Source organism: Drosophila takahashii, chromosome 2L, assembly GCF_030179915.1.
Source record: "Drosophila takahashii strain IR98-3 E-12201 chromosome 2L, DtakHiC1v2, whole genome shotgun sequence".
NCBI lineage: Eukaryota > Metazoa > Arthropoda > Insecta > Diptera > Drosophilidae > Drosophila > Drosophila takahashii.
In genome coordinates, this window is record NC_091678.1 from 23,005,104 (window position 1) to 23,022,739 (window position 17,636).

Below are 17,636 nucleotides of genomic sequence, written 5' to 3' on the forward strand. Positions count from 1 at the left end.
TCGACCATATCACATTTACCTGGCCCCATATCAAGTTAAAAATGATCTTAAAAAAGGTCAAATTGACCTACGATTCATATCGATTTTTTTTTGGGTGTATAAGTTTCAGTAAAAACATTAAGAAAATTCATTTAGAAACTCTAGCTTTGTTAATCTGCTACATTAACCATCCCGGTAGCAACATTTCCGAATACATCAGGCAGCACTTCAACCAATGGCATTAACAATGCACACCGCAGCAACAGTTGCTGGAACACCAGCAACATAAACAGCATTAGCACACTAGCAACAAGCTCATCAACATCTCCATCAGCAGCAGCAATTAAATTGTCCAGCCGAGAGCAGACCGAGAATTTTCATTGCTTCCTCATCGAGGGCATTTTCACCCCATTTCCCCAATCATTATCCCGCCCTGCCCAGCTCGTTTCTCTCGATCTCCCCGTGCCCATGTCTGGTCCGCATTTGTCAAAAGCTGCTGGTCTACGGTGGCAGTAACCGCAGTCTCTGGACCTCAACTTCCTCCCCCTCAACGCACCCACGAAACTTGCCCTGCCCACAACAAATGATTTGTCAGCTGGCACACAGGAATCTTTCAAAATTTGTCGCCGCCTAGTGTAATTAACACTTTACCGAAAAATTGAACTTGCCCCAGCCGCAGACGAGGCAAATATCCATTAACAATGGCTGCAGCTCCCCAATTTCCTTCTAATTTTCCCGCTTTCCCAGCCAGCGGGAGTGCCAAAACAATTAGAAACAGCCGCGCTTCGTCGCTTGTCGGTTGTCATTAACGCAGAATGCGACAAAAATGATCAGCAGCGGGAAAATACGGAAGGAGACAAGTGTGCAATTTCCACTGCACAGAGAAAAATCCATATTTGCTTAAACAAAATTTTTAAAATGTGAAAAAAACACGCCGGGATTGAATCGATATGCGCATAGTAAATTTCTGGTACCTATACGCATATCGTTTTTACCATGCAATTCTGATTAAATTGATACTTAATATAATAATTTGGCCGAATTCTCTCTCTTGGAGATTCACAGACTTCGAAAATGAGAGTAAAAAGCAATATGACGACTTGAATTCGACTTAGAGGCAGAAGAACAAAATGTCTCAATTCCAAATGTAAAGCTTTTTTTGGGTGCACTTTATATGTAATAGAATTATAAGAGTTATTATCAATACCGTACAGTTTCTTATAAATTCATAGGAAAATGTAATACATACCTACATATAAATCAGTAGGTATCTGATTTAATATTATTAGTAACATACACCATAATTAATTTATTATTCCAATATAATTTTATTTATAAATCAGCATCTTTATCTGATTTAAATGCAACTGATAAGACTTTTTGCTTAAATTACCTAGCCAGATTTTCTCTACCTGCTTAAATATTAAAAAACACTTTTTGTCAACTTTGTCGCTAGCGTAAATATGAAAACTTTTGTTGATTGAAGCAATTTGCAATTGGCCTCGCTCTTGGCCCGACCAAATGTTTGTCTAATTACACTCGGCACACACTTTACACAGCTTTCAGCAGCCTGCCATTTGTCTTCATTCTGTGGCAGCAGCAGCAGCAACTCGCTTTATTTGCCTTTGTCACGGCGGCAGCATGCAGCATGCAACATGCGAGGCAGCAGCAACATTGACAGACTCCGTCAACGAGACGTATTTTTTGCGACTGAAATTAATGTGGCAAAAGTTCGCCAACGCATGGCAACTGCAGCGACTGTTCCCGTATTTTCTACCCCATCATCCAAACTTTTTGACATTTCTTTTTTGGCCCGAGGCGCCTGTGGTTTTCACTGCCATAAAATTATACTTTATAGCATATTCCGGCTGCTGCTCCCGGCCGTATTATAAATAGGTTTGTGTTCGCCCGGCTGCAGGGCCAAATGTTTAATTACATATGGGGCGTGGTCCAGACCCCGATTGAGAAGTGCGAGCAAAAGACTTCCCCAGAAAAGCTGACAAATTGATTGATGATCTGCTATAAAATGTCTCGTTTGTTGTGAATGTAACGCAACATAAATTTGCGAAAAATTATAGCAGGGCAAAAGAAAGGACGCAGAAAATATCCGGAGAGAGAGTAAAATGTGGAACAAAGCCTCAGGCCAAGAAGCCATAAAAAAGAGTGAGCCAAACAAGGGGAATTCTGCAATGTCTGAGTTCGTTCGCCGAGGAGTGAGTGCAGAAGTTATAATTAAAAACATATGTGCCATGACCCAAGGCGACCAGAGAGTGAAAAACATAAAGAGAAAGAGGGAAAGTTTAAAAAAGGGGGAGCCAAAGAGTTGGGTTGGGTTAAATTGAAGTTTACTTAACCCCGAATGGGTTAATTAGACGACCGTGGCGAAGTCAGCTGCCAAATGGCAACTGAAATGAAACCAGTCAAGGTCAGAAAAATACCGCAAAAAGAAGTAAAGTAGAGGAAACAAACTGCAAATGCTTTTTCCCATTCCATTGGATTCCATTGTATTTTGCGATTTCTGTTTATGCTCCAAATGATTTAAATGTGAATAAGTTATTGAAAAAATAATTTCAAACTTAAATAATATAATAATATATTGTATGATAAGTATTGCATTTCTTTTAAGATTGGTCCGGATTATTTGTATTTGCCTTTTAAGGGTATCTTTCCTTGAACCAATCTTAAAGATTGTTGCAAGTGCTTACCGCCTCCCCCTCCCCCAACTGTTCAACTCAACTCCAGAAATCCCGGCTTTATGACCGCAATTTCTCGCCCACTGGCAACTCTTTAAGCCAAACTATTCGGGTCTGGAAAAAAGCACTCCCTGCGATCCCCAATGGCGTCATTTCTCTTCAATCACCTGGCGGTAGTCGTCCCATTTCTCTTCACTAACAAGGCCCCAGCCCCATTTGCTATCAAAGACGACTGTACTTTTACCTGTACCGAAAAATCGCTGAATCGTCACAAAATCACTTTTACGATTTTGGTTTATATACTCACATATAAGTATATATGGCAATAAAGAGGAAAAATAATATGGGAAACTAGCCCAATACAACTGAGAAATCTCAGCCCCAAACGGACCGAGATTTCCCACTCTGCGCTGTCGTTGCAAACTTTTGGCAGCCACTGTTCGGGGCTCAATAAAATTGCACGACGAAGGAGCTGCTGGCAAACAAAGTAATTTTTATAGCAGCCAACATCTTCCTGCACACATGAAGCTCGGTCCTACATATATGGGCAAATACTTTACTTATATTTCCTCAACTTTTTCACCTTCCTTGGGGTTCTTCCAGCTACCATGATTTTTTTCGTTCGGCTCTTTATTTTTTGCCTTTCCGCAACGTCACAAAGTTGCCGCAATCTGTTGAGGCTGCTCCGGAATCCGGAACGCGAAAAAGGTGGAGTTGTCTGGTAGTTCAATTCGTTAGCTATGGGGTGGTAAAGAAAAATGGCAGGGGAATGTTGGATATTCATAGCTGACTGCGAACAATTTACGCCCCGCATTACACAAACTTTTTTTGCGCCGCGTTAGTGAAAGTCAGCGTGACTTTCCAGTTGGGGGTTATGCTCGTATTTATTTACATTTATAAAAAATATTTCCCTACACACATGTGCATCAATGTTTTCGGGCTTCCCTAATTCCAAGAGCTGCAACTTATTGAAAACGAATGGCGTGTGAAAAATGTAAGGGGGTTTTTGGTTATGAGTTGCCATGAAATCGAAGCAAGTCATATAGCAAACATATATCAAAATAAACGAATAATATTTGCAAAAAATACGGGACACATGTCAATGTCCTATAAAGAGATAAAATGAAAGAAATACATATATTTGAAAGAGAGAAAAGAAGGCCGTATAATTTTAACTAGTCATTAATTCGATCATACTTTTCAGTTAATATTGTGTGAAAATAAAATATTACAAGTTAATCACACCTCCATAATACCTATTCCAGTGAGCTCTATCCTTTGATACTTCCCAGTAGATAGGATAATTACTGTCTTCCTCGACTGCTTTTCATTTCCATTTTCACACACAATGGCGAATTATCCCAAGGTTCACCACATGGGACAGAAATCCACTCAACCAGAAAGAGAGGAATATACACTTCATGAAAGAGAGAGGTAGAGATAGAAGGGGACGGAGGGATAGTGAACTTTTACAAACAGGATGACACAAATTAGGTCTCAAAATTAGCCAGCTTTGCGGAGGAGAGAGTTTTTCAACAGCAACTGAATCAGGGTTATAGTGGGCGTGCGATGGAGATAGTAACAGATTTACCGGAAATCTTTTAGCTGGAAAATATTTAGGCACAAATGCCAGCTAACTGTTGCTCGAGCACAAAACTTGGCACAGCCGGAATCCGTTTCCGGGATTTTTGCCTACTTTTCGTGGCCCGTATTTTCCCTTTTTCTGTCTGCTGCAGAAAACTGTTGCACTGTTCTTATTGTGCTTTTTGTTTTGTTTTGTAGCAGCGTTGCACATTTTTTAGTGTAAATATTATTGGCAACAAACGCTGAAGGAGGGGGTGGAGGGGGCGGCCTGACAATGGGCGCATGAAGTGGGTGTCTGGGCCTAACAGTTCATGGCTGGGTCGGAAAAGTCGGAAAAGCCGGTGGGGAACTGCTGAAGTAGCTGCTGTTGCTGTTTGTGCCGCACTTTAAATGCACTTGAAAGTGTTTGCTTATGGTACTCGAAACTCTCTCACACTCATACAGCTGCAACACCCACACTTGTGCGGAGTGTATATATATATAAATAACACTTGAGTTTAGTTTGGACGTCTTCAGCTTGAAGTTCTTAAAGTAATTTACTCTTCCTACCTATAGACCCTGTTTTATTTTTCCTCCTGCCACAGCCGAGGTGGCATGTTGTGTCCCTTTCTTGCAACTCATTCTCTTCCTTTCCGGAATGCATTTTTGATTTTTTTTATAAATTCCCTCGGCCTTGTTGCTGTTTTTTTAGCTGTCACTGTTGCTGCTGCTTGTAGGAGACTTGCAGCCATTTTGCAGATGTGTTGATGCTGCCCCTCTTTCATACCAATTTTCTCGTGCTTTTGCTTTTGCCACTGCCTTTTCCTTATTCCCATGTTGCTTTAATTCTTGTTGTTTTCCTGTTGATGCTGTTTGCTCTGTTGTTGCTGCTGTTGCATTCTCTCTGCCTTTCTTCCTTGCACTTTAAGTGCATTTTGGCCATGTCCGCAGCTGTGTGTGTTTCACCTTTTTGCTGAGCCATTTTTAAGTGACTTGCCGTCGACATTCCACCGACTGCTACACGAGGAAATGTTCATTTTTTATTTAAATAAAATAAAAAAATCTATTATATTTTTGATACAAACATTTTATTCATTATCTACTTTAAAATATGAAGTAAGAACTTAAATATTTTGTGCTTGCAGATCGCGATCGATCAAGAATGCTACAACTTATTTATTTTATACTTATTTTAGTTTTCAATAAAATTTGCCACTGTGTACTCACCTCTTTGCCCCCTTTTCCACAACACTTTCACCCACTTATAACCTATTTTTTGTGTGTTGCATACTTTTGCGAGCTGCCGTTTTTTTCCCGTTTCTTGTTCTCTCGTTTGCCAGCCATAAATCATCTTGTTGAGTGCCACACTGTGGCAAAGGCTTAAAGTGTTAAATCAGCACAAAATGCAGCCAGAAGGGGCGCCGAGGGGGGTTAAACAAAATGTGCCAAGCATACGGCGGCAAATTCAAATCACATTATTATATTTTCCATTCTCCCTCGTGGGAGGAATGCTCAAATAGGAGACGCTATACAGCAAGAACTTTAAAAACTAGCGATACTCAAATAGATGGAACCAAAATTTAATAAATTAAAATAAAATAATTTTGGTAGAATCAGATACACATCACCCAGACCCAATTATCTAAAACACCCTGTAAATGCCAAGTTACCAAGTTACCCCAATAGCGAAATTTCACAGAATTTCCTAACTGTTTCTGTCAACGTACCTTAACTGATACTTGTTACTCCAATTGGTCCAGAACAATAAGCCAATAAGTAATAGGCCGACCTGAGGCTTCCGTTTCAATCTCAATCCCTTTAGCCGTAATGAGTTTAATTCTCATTGCATGAGGTCAGAAGGTCCTTGAAGGAAATCCCACCCCTTGATAGTCGCTTTTAACCCAGCAGAGGGTCGCAGAGTCAGACCGCAGTAAACTTCTGAGACCGCAGTAACCAAATGGCCCAAGCCAACCGAAGCTATCTAAGCCAACGCACACAGGGGTCCTGGACCTTAGTCCCGGGACCTCAGTTCCCGGCCATAGCCCTGATCCTTCGCCCTGCTCGTTGAGTTGCAAATTTTAATCCCAGAGTGAAGCTTAAACAAATTTTGTGCCTCGACCGACATATGTGGGCATAATTGAAGTCGAAATGGGATGCAGAGCACATGCTCACTGCCTTTACACTGCGGGAAAAAGTCAAAATGTTGTCAGGCAATTCTTCAGCTAATGTAAAATTAGCAAACTCAAAGCCAAGAATGGCAAAATGTTGTTTTTTAAATGCAAGCCTAATACTAAAATTATTTATTATAAAATATGTGGAATATTTAAGTAGAAAATATATCTTATAAAATTCCAAACTCAAAGATGGTCACCATACTTGTCGACTATAAATATAGTATCATTGACTGTGCAATTTCATCTCTATGAAAATTTTCATTTGACTTGTTGTTTCTTAAAAAATTATAGCTTTTAAATGCATTTCTTTAAGTGAAAACTCCCATCTCATACAGACATTGCTCACATCGTTCTATTGTATTTGCATTAGTGTAGTAAATGCAAAGTGTTATAAGCTTTATTATGGTTGCCATAGCAGCAGCCTCCGTCTCTTTTTCGCCTCCTGCTCCTCTGAATTTTGTTCCTCCCCAAACTTATACCACATATATGTAGAAAGAAAGGTCGGTCCCAAGCACGAGCCCCAGCTTACGTCTGGGAGTTTTCTGTAATGATGTGCCCAAATCCCGCACACGCAGAGGCAAACTATAATCCAAATTCCATCTGCTGGGAAGCGAGTGGATCGGGGAGTGGTTCGGGTAAAACAAAGAAATTGGTTAACACGGTCCGATATTTATATACCGTTGTGGAGATACTCTAACTATTTTTAAAATATTAATTATTTTTAAAAATATTACAAAAATTAATATTATTATTTTTGGCGATCTAATCATTTTAATATGTCTTGTTTAATGTACTAAAAATAATATTAATAAAGTAATGGAATAAATGGATTATTATTTCAAGTACAGAGCGTTAGACTTTGGTAAAATTTAGTAACCATTATTCGTCGCATTATCTAAAATCAAATTAAACCACTATTTCACTTCACCCTCTTTGTTGTTCAGGGTAGTGCAAAACGTTTTGGTAAAACCCAAAAATGGATTGATAATATCCCGCAAATGATTAACTTGTCTGAAAGTTTTTTGTCAGCGCCTCGGGGGTTTTCAGATGGATTGAGAGAAGGAGAGGGGTTCTTATCGAGGGACCGCTCACACATGTAAGCCCCCGTATGCTAATAGTTTTCCGAGCTTCCAACAGATTTGTCAAGCTGTCTTATGCCTGCCGCTCACTTTTCCCTCCCCCTCTCCCATATTTAAATCAGTCCGGCAAAAGGGGCTAACGAAATAGAGAGGGGATAACTGATTGTGGGTTTCTCATCAAATTAGATCCAAATGGCATCGTTGATTGGCCTGCGTAACTGACAGCTCATAATGAGATTGAATTTTTCTCCCCAGTAATTGATAAAGGGTTGGATCCCCAGCTCCCTCCTGATTTATGCAAGTGTGTCAATGTCAAATGCCGGCCATAACTCTTTGGCCAGCCCTCGCAGCACATAAATATTGTATCACATGGCGTCATATAAGAAATAATGATAAATAACCAAATCAGCAGAGGCGGCAGCAGCCGAAACAGAAGTGTCCCAAAATGACTTCATTGCAGTGGATGCGACACCAGAAATTCATAAACAAGGAGACAAGTCCCCGAGTCGTATATATATCTTATACAGTCCCCCGATCTCAGTCCGTCTTTGCACTTCTCTTATCCGCAACGAGGCGGTAATAAATCTCTTGGCAAAAGGCGAAAAGGCAAATCGTACAGATTATTAGGCCTCTCACTCCGAATTTCTCTCCTTCTCGCTTTCCATTGCGTCAGGAAAACATCTGGCAGCTTTTGGAGGATTTTATGGATTTGCCAAGGGGAGGGCGTGTCCCAATAGAAATACTTATGTTTATGCGATGAGCTCAAGTTCTGACAGTGGATTAAGCATTTGCATAAATATTGAAAACAGTTTGAATATCTAAATCATCAAGTGGAAATCAAAATTATTGAGTGGAAAACCCTTAGGAAGAGCGTAGAACAATTTTGATAGATATGTGTGACGGTTACATAGATTTAAATTATAAATTTAAATTTATTTTAAAAATATAACTTAAAAAATACAAAATATATTAAAATCAATACATGAATTATCCGAATGTCTATTAATAAAATTCTGAAAAGTTTTCGCACTTAAAATTCGCATTGCACAATGGAGCCAACTTTGGACTCCCAAACAGCTAATTGCTGGCCATCTGTCAGCTAACCGCCAACGGCAATCAAAAAGTTAAGAGCCAGAAGAGCGACAATTCGACCGCAAACTAATTTATTAATCCCCTTCCACTTCACCTCACAGCGAAAAACTAAAAGTTTTAAAGCTTTTGGCTTCGTCCTTTTGCGGGCCAAGCTAACCGCTCTCGGACATGGCTAAAATATGCAAAACTAACATAAATCTCAATTTGGAGATTTATGAAAAAAACACACACACGTAGAAACCAGAGAACAGCAACTAAAAAACCGAGAAAAAGAGTCGCCCGCAAAGTAATAAAAAATTTGTAATTCCAATTCAGCGCAAAAAGAGAGATAGAGCGCGGGAAAATAGTTGCACCACAGCAAATATCACCAAAAATACCACAAACGACCTAGCGCTACAACAAAAAACCTTTAAAATAAAAAAAGCTAAAAATAAATCTGAAACCGAGTGAAAAAGCCGTGTTGTGAGGAAAAAATAGTGCAATGTTGAAACGTCGAAAAGCAAAAAGCAATAAATGGGATGCAGATAACGGTCCCAACTATAATGTATCCTCTATATTTTAAAGTAACAGTATATATTAGTCACCTTCTAATATAGTCGAGCATTAAAAGGAATTTTGTTTATTTTAATCTGGAATTTATTTTAAAATTTATTATTTTTTTATCACTTTATAAACTACTTCACTAGAACTTTTCCATTAATTCAATAAAAATATTTCCAAAATGGAGAAAAAATCAGAAATTAAAATCTTCCTGTGAACAAAAACGTACACACAAGCACACGACTGAGCCGCCACTGTCAAGATAAATTACTTACCGTAAGTTCTCCCACAAAACTTGGCGCTGAACAAATTGAAAAATAAAAAATGCAGCATTCCGCGAATAAAAAAATACTCTGGGGACGGAACTACTAGAATGAGGGGAGCCAGGAATGGCGGACATGACAAAAAAGGGTTTTGCCTTTGCCCTAATATTTTATTTGGCGCCCAGCCCCTCCTCACCTCCTAGATTCTCCAACAGTCGTGCGTGTGTAAAATCTGTCGCAGATTCGACTTCAATTATTTTTTACACAATTTTCTTGTCTCTTTTGGCGTTGCGCTCGCTTTTTTACTAGTGTGGGTGCACCGAAAAAAATATTACGTTTTGAATAGAGCCATTTAATTATTTTTTTTATTTATTTGGTAGTTAATGTAGAGTTTTAAATGCTTAATTTATACTTAATTTATGTTGACTTCTTTAAAAGCGTTTATGGATATTTTTAGTTTATAAGTTTAGGATATAATTAGTTTATAAGTTATTTAGTTTATATAAAAGTACATACAAAATTCTAGTATAAAAAATATTTTGTTGAAATGAGACTAACTTCTGAATATTAATGATTATTGTAATTATTGTAAATATTTTTATTGTCAGAAACTGTAACTATTTTTTCTCTCTAGGAATACAATTATTGAATTTCGTAAATAATTATTAATTAAAGCAGCCAATAAGTTGGTTATAGTTATATTATAGGCTTAAAAATTTTTTTAAATTTTTATATATTTTCAAAATTTTACAAGGCTAGCAGTGTGCCTCCTAGGCTTTGCACATTTTTTGTTCTCGTTGTCGTCGTTGTTGTTTTTGCTCCTTGCATATTTTCTTTTTCGGCGCTGCTCATAAATTTTGGGACTGTCCGTCGGCGGTAAAGAATCACTGCCTCTGCCGACTTCGCAGCTCCGGCTGCTGTTATTCTAATTTTATGGAAATTCCTACACTTTTTCTTGCCTTTGCCAGTGCCTTTTCTTTTCTTTTCAGCGCACAGATTTGTGTTTGAGAAAAATCTGTTTGTCATACGCTTCGTTGCGCCTCATTTTGCCATGGAAAAGAAGAAAAGGCGGGAATAAAAGACAGAGAGGGCCAAAAAAAATTTATTTGCCGGCCTCCCAAAAAAACCAAAAAAAATAAAAACTCCATTCAAAAGGCTGGACAGTGGGTGCCATAAGTATGCTGTTTCTTCTGGCAGCCGACTGCAAAGGAAAAAACTTTTCACAACGCATAAATTTGCCTGCGTTAGTTTGTTCTTTCATTATTTTGCGCCACATAATTCTCTCCGAGCAGGCAGCATATGCTCAACTACTATAACACCACCCCTTCAGATCCCCAACTTCTCGCTACGGTTCCAAAAATTTGATTTTAAAGCAGGCGCAAAGTGAATTTTAATGATTAAGTCCTCGGGTCGGCCATATAAAAATAAAACTTTTCTTTGGGTTCTTTTTTCGATTTTATGCCCAATTTAATCGAAGAAAATATATCGGAACTCTGGAAAATAAAAAATGTAATCCTAAAAAAATTTGTAATAAAAAGATAAAACAGTTTCACCTAAACTAAATGGTTACCCAAAAAATATTATATACATTATATTGATACAATTTCATTAGAGCATAAATTAATGCCACAAAAAGTACCAATTTAGATTTGTTTCACCTTTCAAACCAAAAGAACAACAATCAGGCTCATTTGATTTCACATTATTAATTAATTCATGGAAACGCCAACAAATTAATTAAGAATCCAGACAGCAGAAAAACGAAAGGGAGGGTATTGGGGCTAGAAAGAGGGGCGCTGTAATTTCATAAATTTGATTGTCACGCCAGCGAATTAGTGTCAAGCCAATTCCAACTAATGAGCAGCCATTAAAAGATATATGGAAATACACAGATATATAATTGGGCATGTAACTAAGAGAGATGGAGAATCTTCATTTTCGCATTTTCAGAAAGAGAACTACAAATGGGTCGTCTAATATTTGTTGTCATTTGTCTATTTATGATAATTAAGGTTTGACATTTTTATGTTATTAATTCATTTGACACAAAGTCAAGCCCCGCCCACGTTTTTCTAATTTTGTCACCGTTCAACGGATGTCGCCGACCACAAAAAGTTAATAGGCAAAGGGCCACAAGTGACCCAAAAAAAAAAGAACAGCAAAAGTAGAACAAAGCGGAGAAAAAGCACAAAATAAAATCAAATGAAACGGGAAGGTGAGAAAAGTGCTGCCCCTCTCGGAAGTTTCCCCAATTTTCCCGGCGGTATTAATCGTTGATCGGTGAGAGCATTTAAAAACTACATCAGCCGCCCAGAGGCGTTCGACTTGACTCATAAAACTGACAATAAAAAGAGGGGGAAGGCTAAGTGGAGGGGAATGGTATAGGGACGTGGGTGTATATCTCCACTGATTCATGCAATTACTCCCTTCTTCCATGTTTTAAAAGAGAAAATCCCTCAATGACAGGGAGCAATATGCACTCAAGAAGTCAGGGAAGTTTTGAAAGCAGAAGAAAGCATATAAATGTCAAAAGCAGGGTGTTTAAATTTAAGGTGTTAATATTAAATATTAATAATATTTATATCGTTCAATTTAACCATTGACTTTATTTATAGTACTTAGTTTCCCCTTTAAAAAAATACGTTCCTGTAAACTACTGCTAAAAGATGGATCGCCCTGCAAATGCCAATGTCAGAACCCCGACCGAAAACACTTCAACTCAATTTTCAACACTTTTCCCCCTTTTCCGAGCAACCACCGTGCTCTTTTCCCGCCATGCATTTTACCCCCTCTCCCAGGAAGTGAAATCGGAGTTTATTTTTATAGATTTGAGGGCAGACAACAAAAAATCAATTGTCTTACACACTTGTGCATCTGAACCATTTCCAACCCCTCTCCTTTTTAGCTCGAGGGCGTAGCAAACACATGACATGTGTCAAAAGCAGAAAGGGAGCGGGGAAAATGTAAAATAAAATATATGTACGTACTGGAAAAAGTGTCATAAGGATGGGAGGAGCATCCCAACTCTTCGGAAACGAGACGGGCGTGCTGCTGACAAATAAAACTGTCGGTTTTAATAACAAAGCAAGAGGAACTACTAGGGAGACCCGAAGATAGAGAAGTGCACTTTTTATGGCGACTAAACCATCTTGGGCCGACCCCGACTGACTTCTCCTTCTGACAGATTACAGCTGCGATAAACTTGCGTTTCCATACCTAAGTATTCCTATTTCTGTTTCATTTCCAATTAGAAATCAGCCAAAGCTGATAAGTCTTTTCATTTTGAATATGACTTTTCTTATTTCAACTAGCCCATAAATATATCAAACGTCATGGGGAGACACAAATAGAAAATGGTTTTCAGAACTCTTCCGTGATAAACTTTAGCACTTGAACTCAAAGGAGTTTTTAAGTCTGTGACGAACAAATAAATAAGTATATATAATTCAATAAATTCTTTCGAAATTTGACACTAATTAATAAACTCATTTTAGATTTCCTTCACAATTATTCTGCTCTATAAAATATAATGAAAAGTGCTCCAACTTAATCTCAAACTTTAAATGTAATTTCTAACTTTCAGTTTAGCTACAACTTTAATCAACATTTCTCTTATTCTTTCCCTTTTCTTTGTCTTTCAGGTAAGTCGCTGAGAACTTTTCCGACCGCCCACCCATCGACTTCTACCATCTTCCGAAATAAGGTAAACAAGGAAAACACTCAACTTCTTTGTGCCCTGCGAACAACTGTGTCGTTGTCGTTGGCGTGAAAAAATCCATTAGAAGTGGAACTATGTCAATCGATGGCAGAAAGAAAGAACATTGAGTGACGAAGAGGAAGAAAGCTCCGGGGCGAAGCATAAGCTGTACAAGTGCAGACTAAAACAGAGAATATTCTGATAAAAATGAAAGTGATTTTTAAAATTTAATACATTTTGTTCCAAGTCAATACATATACATTTAAAATTTTTAAATATTTTAAAGTAATTTTGATTATAAAGTAGTAAACAGATTTATTTTAAAATTCAGTTCTTAGCAGACCCATAAGCGGATTCAAATAAACCGGAATGGGAAAATGAATGTATGTGCAAATCAACTTAAAGTCCCCTCAACAAATGATTGATCTGGTCACCTCAAGTGTCCACCTGGGGGAGATTTCACTGTCCCCAGACATATGTGTATGCTAAGCTGACGGCGCATATGTATGCTGGCCTGTGGTAGCCATGAATTATTTACATACCAAGCCACCCAAATGCATTTCTAATGTTGCGACAGTAGCAAAACAGAAAGTGCAAATGAGATTTGGCTTTCACTGTGAGGCAGAGCGAATTTGTTGCCGGTCATCGGACATCAATGGATATATCTTATGGTGGTTAAGTCAAGTCAAGCCTTCGCTCAGTCCTATTGATTTTGGCCGGAGCATTGCCTTTGCCCCTGTTTTGGTTCTATATTTGGTCTAAGTTGGGGCTTAAGTGGCTCTCTTTCTCGGTGTCTTTGAATTTTGGGAAAATGGGGAAACTGTGGAAATTCGAGAATTCAAAATTAAATTAACTTCAATTGAACGTAATTGACAGACAACCGAAGGTTCGCCTTTGAGTGTGATTCATTACAAATTTAAGACACTTTCAAAAATGATCTAAGCTTAGGTACAAATTAATCATTACTGAAATGACAGTTAAGTTTGGCATATTTAAACCAAGTCACCCTGATCCTTTGCTAAAGACAGAGTAAAACAAAAGAGATCCCTAAATACAATTGGATGAAAAATCTTCGCTGAGCGTAATAACCTGGCTTTCAGTTTTCTTTCAGGAGAAAAAATAACATAAATACCTTTCCCTTTTCCAAGCGAAGACAAGAGTGAATTACATTTTCCCGCTTTTTCATCCAGACAACTTTCGCCATTCACTCCATTTCCATTTTCGCGCGGAATTTCCGCACTCAAAGTCAGTCGCACAATCAGTTGGCAAACAATTGAATGCCTCATCAGCAGGCGAAGGACTTCGATTGATATTATGGGACAGCTATTCAGGAGGATCCTTACACCGATTGCTCCGCCCCTTTACCACGGCACCCCCGCAGACAGCTGTTATTATCAAATAACCGCGCAGCATATCAAATAACAAGAAACAAACTTTGTCAACACGAGTGGAGAAAAATGCTGAGCCAGGAGGAGAATGGAATATACATATATATGTGGCTTATGGGGAGAGCTTATCCCGACTGCAAAAAGTCTCGGATAATATTTGCAGGACAGAGACGAAGAAAGCGGGGATGTTTGCACATTTGTTGGCATTTGCAGGATATTTGTGTATCCCCTGGATACACTTTCCTCGGGGAAGCCAAGTCGAGTGCAATTTGATATTATTGCCAACTGGCAAATACACTCGAACCATTTCATTGTATCCGTGTATCTTTGCATCTGTATCCATGTTTCCTTGTATCCAGGCATCCTTGCATCCCTGCAACTCGTGCATCTGATGGCTGAGGTTTTGCACATTTGTTTGCATTGTTCGGCGTGGCTGAGCATTCCTTGCCCTAAAATATGATTAAATATTTCGTAATGAGACTGCGGAATCCTTATAGCCACCGAAAGGCAGAAAGAGACGGCTGGGCTAATTGAAACTGTCAAGTTTGCTCTGTTTGTGGCTCCAGTCACTGCCAGGTGCCTCGAAACTTCGTCTCCCCAGAATGTCAAGTCATGTACGAGTATGTGCGTCTGGTATCTCGAAGATAAATATTTGCAACCGAGGGTTTGGGGTCGGTTCATTAGGGAAATGTGTGGGAGTTGGTAAAATACAAAATTTGCTCCAAGTGCAGTGCCGTAGATAAATGGTTGGGCTAAACTTTGACATTTTTCAGAGAATTCTGATGTCTGTGCGGTGGGATAAACTATTTCCCCTTAATCATCAAGGAGTTTTCCTTGCATTGACGTCGCATTCCTATTTTAAATTTATTCAAAATTATTATTTACATTTATTACTAGACATTTTTATTAATATTACAATTTAATTTTATTTTTTTGTTTGTTCGCAGTTTGTAGTTAAATAGTTAAATAAATAACGTATTTATATTTTATTATGTTTTACTGTGTTTTTCGAGATGTTCCTTAATTTCAACTGATAAAATAATTTGTTATTAAACAGAATTCTTTTATTTAAACTTTTTAAATCATTTTGGTTCCAAAAATCGAATGTAAAGTTTAGGGCGTCTTTATTGCTTCTTTAGAAAACCAAATCAACCACAATAAGCCTACAAATTGCGGCCCCTTTTCAACACCGTACATTTTAATCAAAGATCTCAAGTGCGAACTAGATTCCAATCAGAACTAGACCTATCCCAACACTTTACACCACTCAAGGTCACACACAAGGACCCACCGAGTGGGAAAAAGAAAAGGGCTGTAGATTGCGGCCCATATCCAATTTCGGGGCAACATTTTCGGCTGAAATGCTTAAATTGTTTTTCGTATAAATTTCAAATTAACAAGCCCTCGACTCGGGAAGTTAACTGATTTATTTCGGATTTGTGACAACAACCGGAGGTCGTCGGGACATATGAAACCCTTTTCCAGCCGGCCCGCCATGCCCTCGTCCTTGGCCGCCACATGAGCCTTTGGCTTCGAATTGGTTCTGATTTTATTTCTGCGACCTTTTTTTGTGGGTGCCTGGCGCCTCATAGGATCAAAGGATTACGCAAAGTTTGGTGATGCGTAAAATGAGTTTGATGTTGATATAAACATGTTGATGATGTTTTAATGTAAATAAACCTGAGCCGGTCCCATGATCCATTCTGAGCCATCGATTCCGTGTAATGATGTGTAATCTGTGGAGAGTTCTGTTGACCCGCTTTAAACAATCCAAATATTGAAAAGGGGGTATAGATTGGGGCTGGTAAAGATGACACTATAGGAATATATTTTTCCCATGTTAAATAACCCACAGGATAAATGTTTATTAAAGCATTATTTTACAAACGGGAACACTCGCTATACTTTTATATTTCCCTCATCCAAAGCGAGTTTAAATGTGACCCCTCAAACTTGACACGAACTTTGACCGCCTTCATTGAAACCGACACAAGGAGAGTTTATTAAATAGAAACTGTCTTCGCAGGATGATGAAGCTACTAGAAAATTGATGCGTGACCGCAGCACGTAGCTGGGGCTATAAATTCCATGGCAAGTGTTTTAAAAAATGTTTATAATTTTTGATGCTCCACCAGCGAAGGGTCGAAGTTCGCCTTCGCTTTGAAATATATCCAAGTATCTATTTTCGGTTGGGCCACACGTCTGCACCTTGGAGCCTGGAAACTCTCGGCACGCGTTCCGATGAAGTTACTCAGCCAGTGCTGTTAGCTAAGATATTTTGCAGCTAGATTGCGATATTTTCTTTTTCACTGTGTCTATTTCTTTAATGTTATGTTTTTTTTACAGATATGAAATTCATTTGAATTCAGAAATTAACTTCATAAAACTAGTTTGGTTTTTTAAAGGAATTGTTTTTAAAAACGTTAAAATATTAAATAAGTACCGACTTTTAATTGATAAAAAATTACGGTCGGTTAAAAATTATTACTGGATTAGAAAACTAGAGCTCCCTTCCATTTTTAATTATAACTATTTGGCTATGACTTGTGATCTATATTTGGCAACACTAGCCACAATGATGGGAATTGCCAGAAATTGGACGAGAATGAGTAGGGTTCAATGTCCCCGAGGCATCGTCTCAATGACAGCTACAACTGAGACCTGTGAGAATCCTTCGTCTACGTCCTTTTCCTTTTGCCGGGTTGGACGTGCGTAGTTTTCCATATGACTGCTCTGGGAATTTTGTGACGTGTGTGCTCCTGCTAATATATATCCTTAAATGCACAGACAATATTCCCTTTGCCTGTTTGGTAATGCGCTTATTATGATGATGCCACATAAAATAACAATTTAGTTGGGCATTACACAATTTGGCTGCGTATGCGTAGCCATATGCCCCACAGAAGTCAGCTGTTCCTCAATAGATGTCCTGCATCGACCTGTTCCCATGTCCTGCTCATTAATCCTTAATGAATTAATCAGCACGTGGCCCCTGGCCGTCTGCCTGTTTATCTGTCCCGCTTTCCTCAGCAGGATATGGCCAGAAGGACCCGGTTTATTGATATTCGTTGGCTACCTGGCAACTACCTGGCCAACTTCTCCAGGTGTCTCCTGCTGGGCCTACAGAAAACAAACAGCTGCACCTTTTGAAGCCCGATGTTTGACTAT

General features: G+C 38.6%; 1 protein-coding gene and 1 long non-coding RNA gene across 4 annotated transcripts in view; both read left to right on the forward strand.

Annotated features, from left to right (window-relative positions):
* The window catches only part of beat-IIIc (beaten path IIIc), an 81,336-nt gene that overhangs the window by 22,694 nt on the left and 41,006 nt on the right, over positions 1–17,636 (forward strand). The window lies entirely within an intron of this gene.
* On the forward strand, positions 12,315–13,408 carry LOC138913779 (uncharacterized). 2 transcript variants are annotated; one of them, XR_011419623.1, is made up of 4 exons: positions 12,315–12,603; positions 12,695–12,818; positions 12,878–12,948; positions 13,025–13,408. It is a non-coding gene; the product is annotated as an uncharacterized lncRNA (long non-coding RNA). The 2 variants fall into 2 exon arrangements; XR_011419622.1 differs by having other exon boundaries at positions 12,318–12,818; positions 13,025–13,405.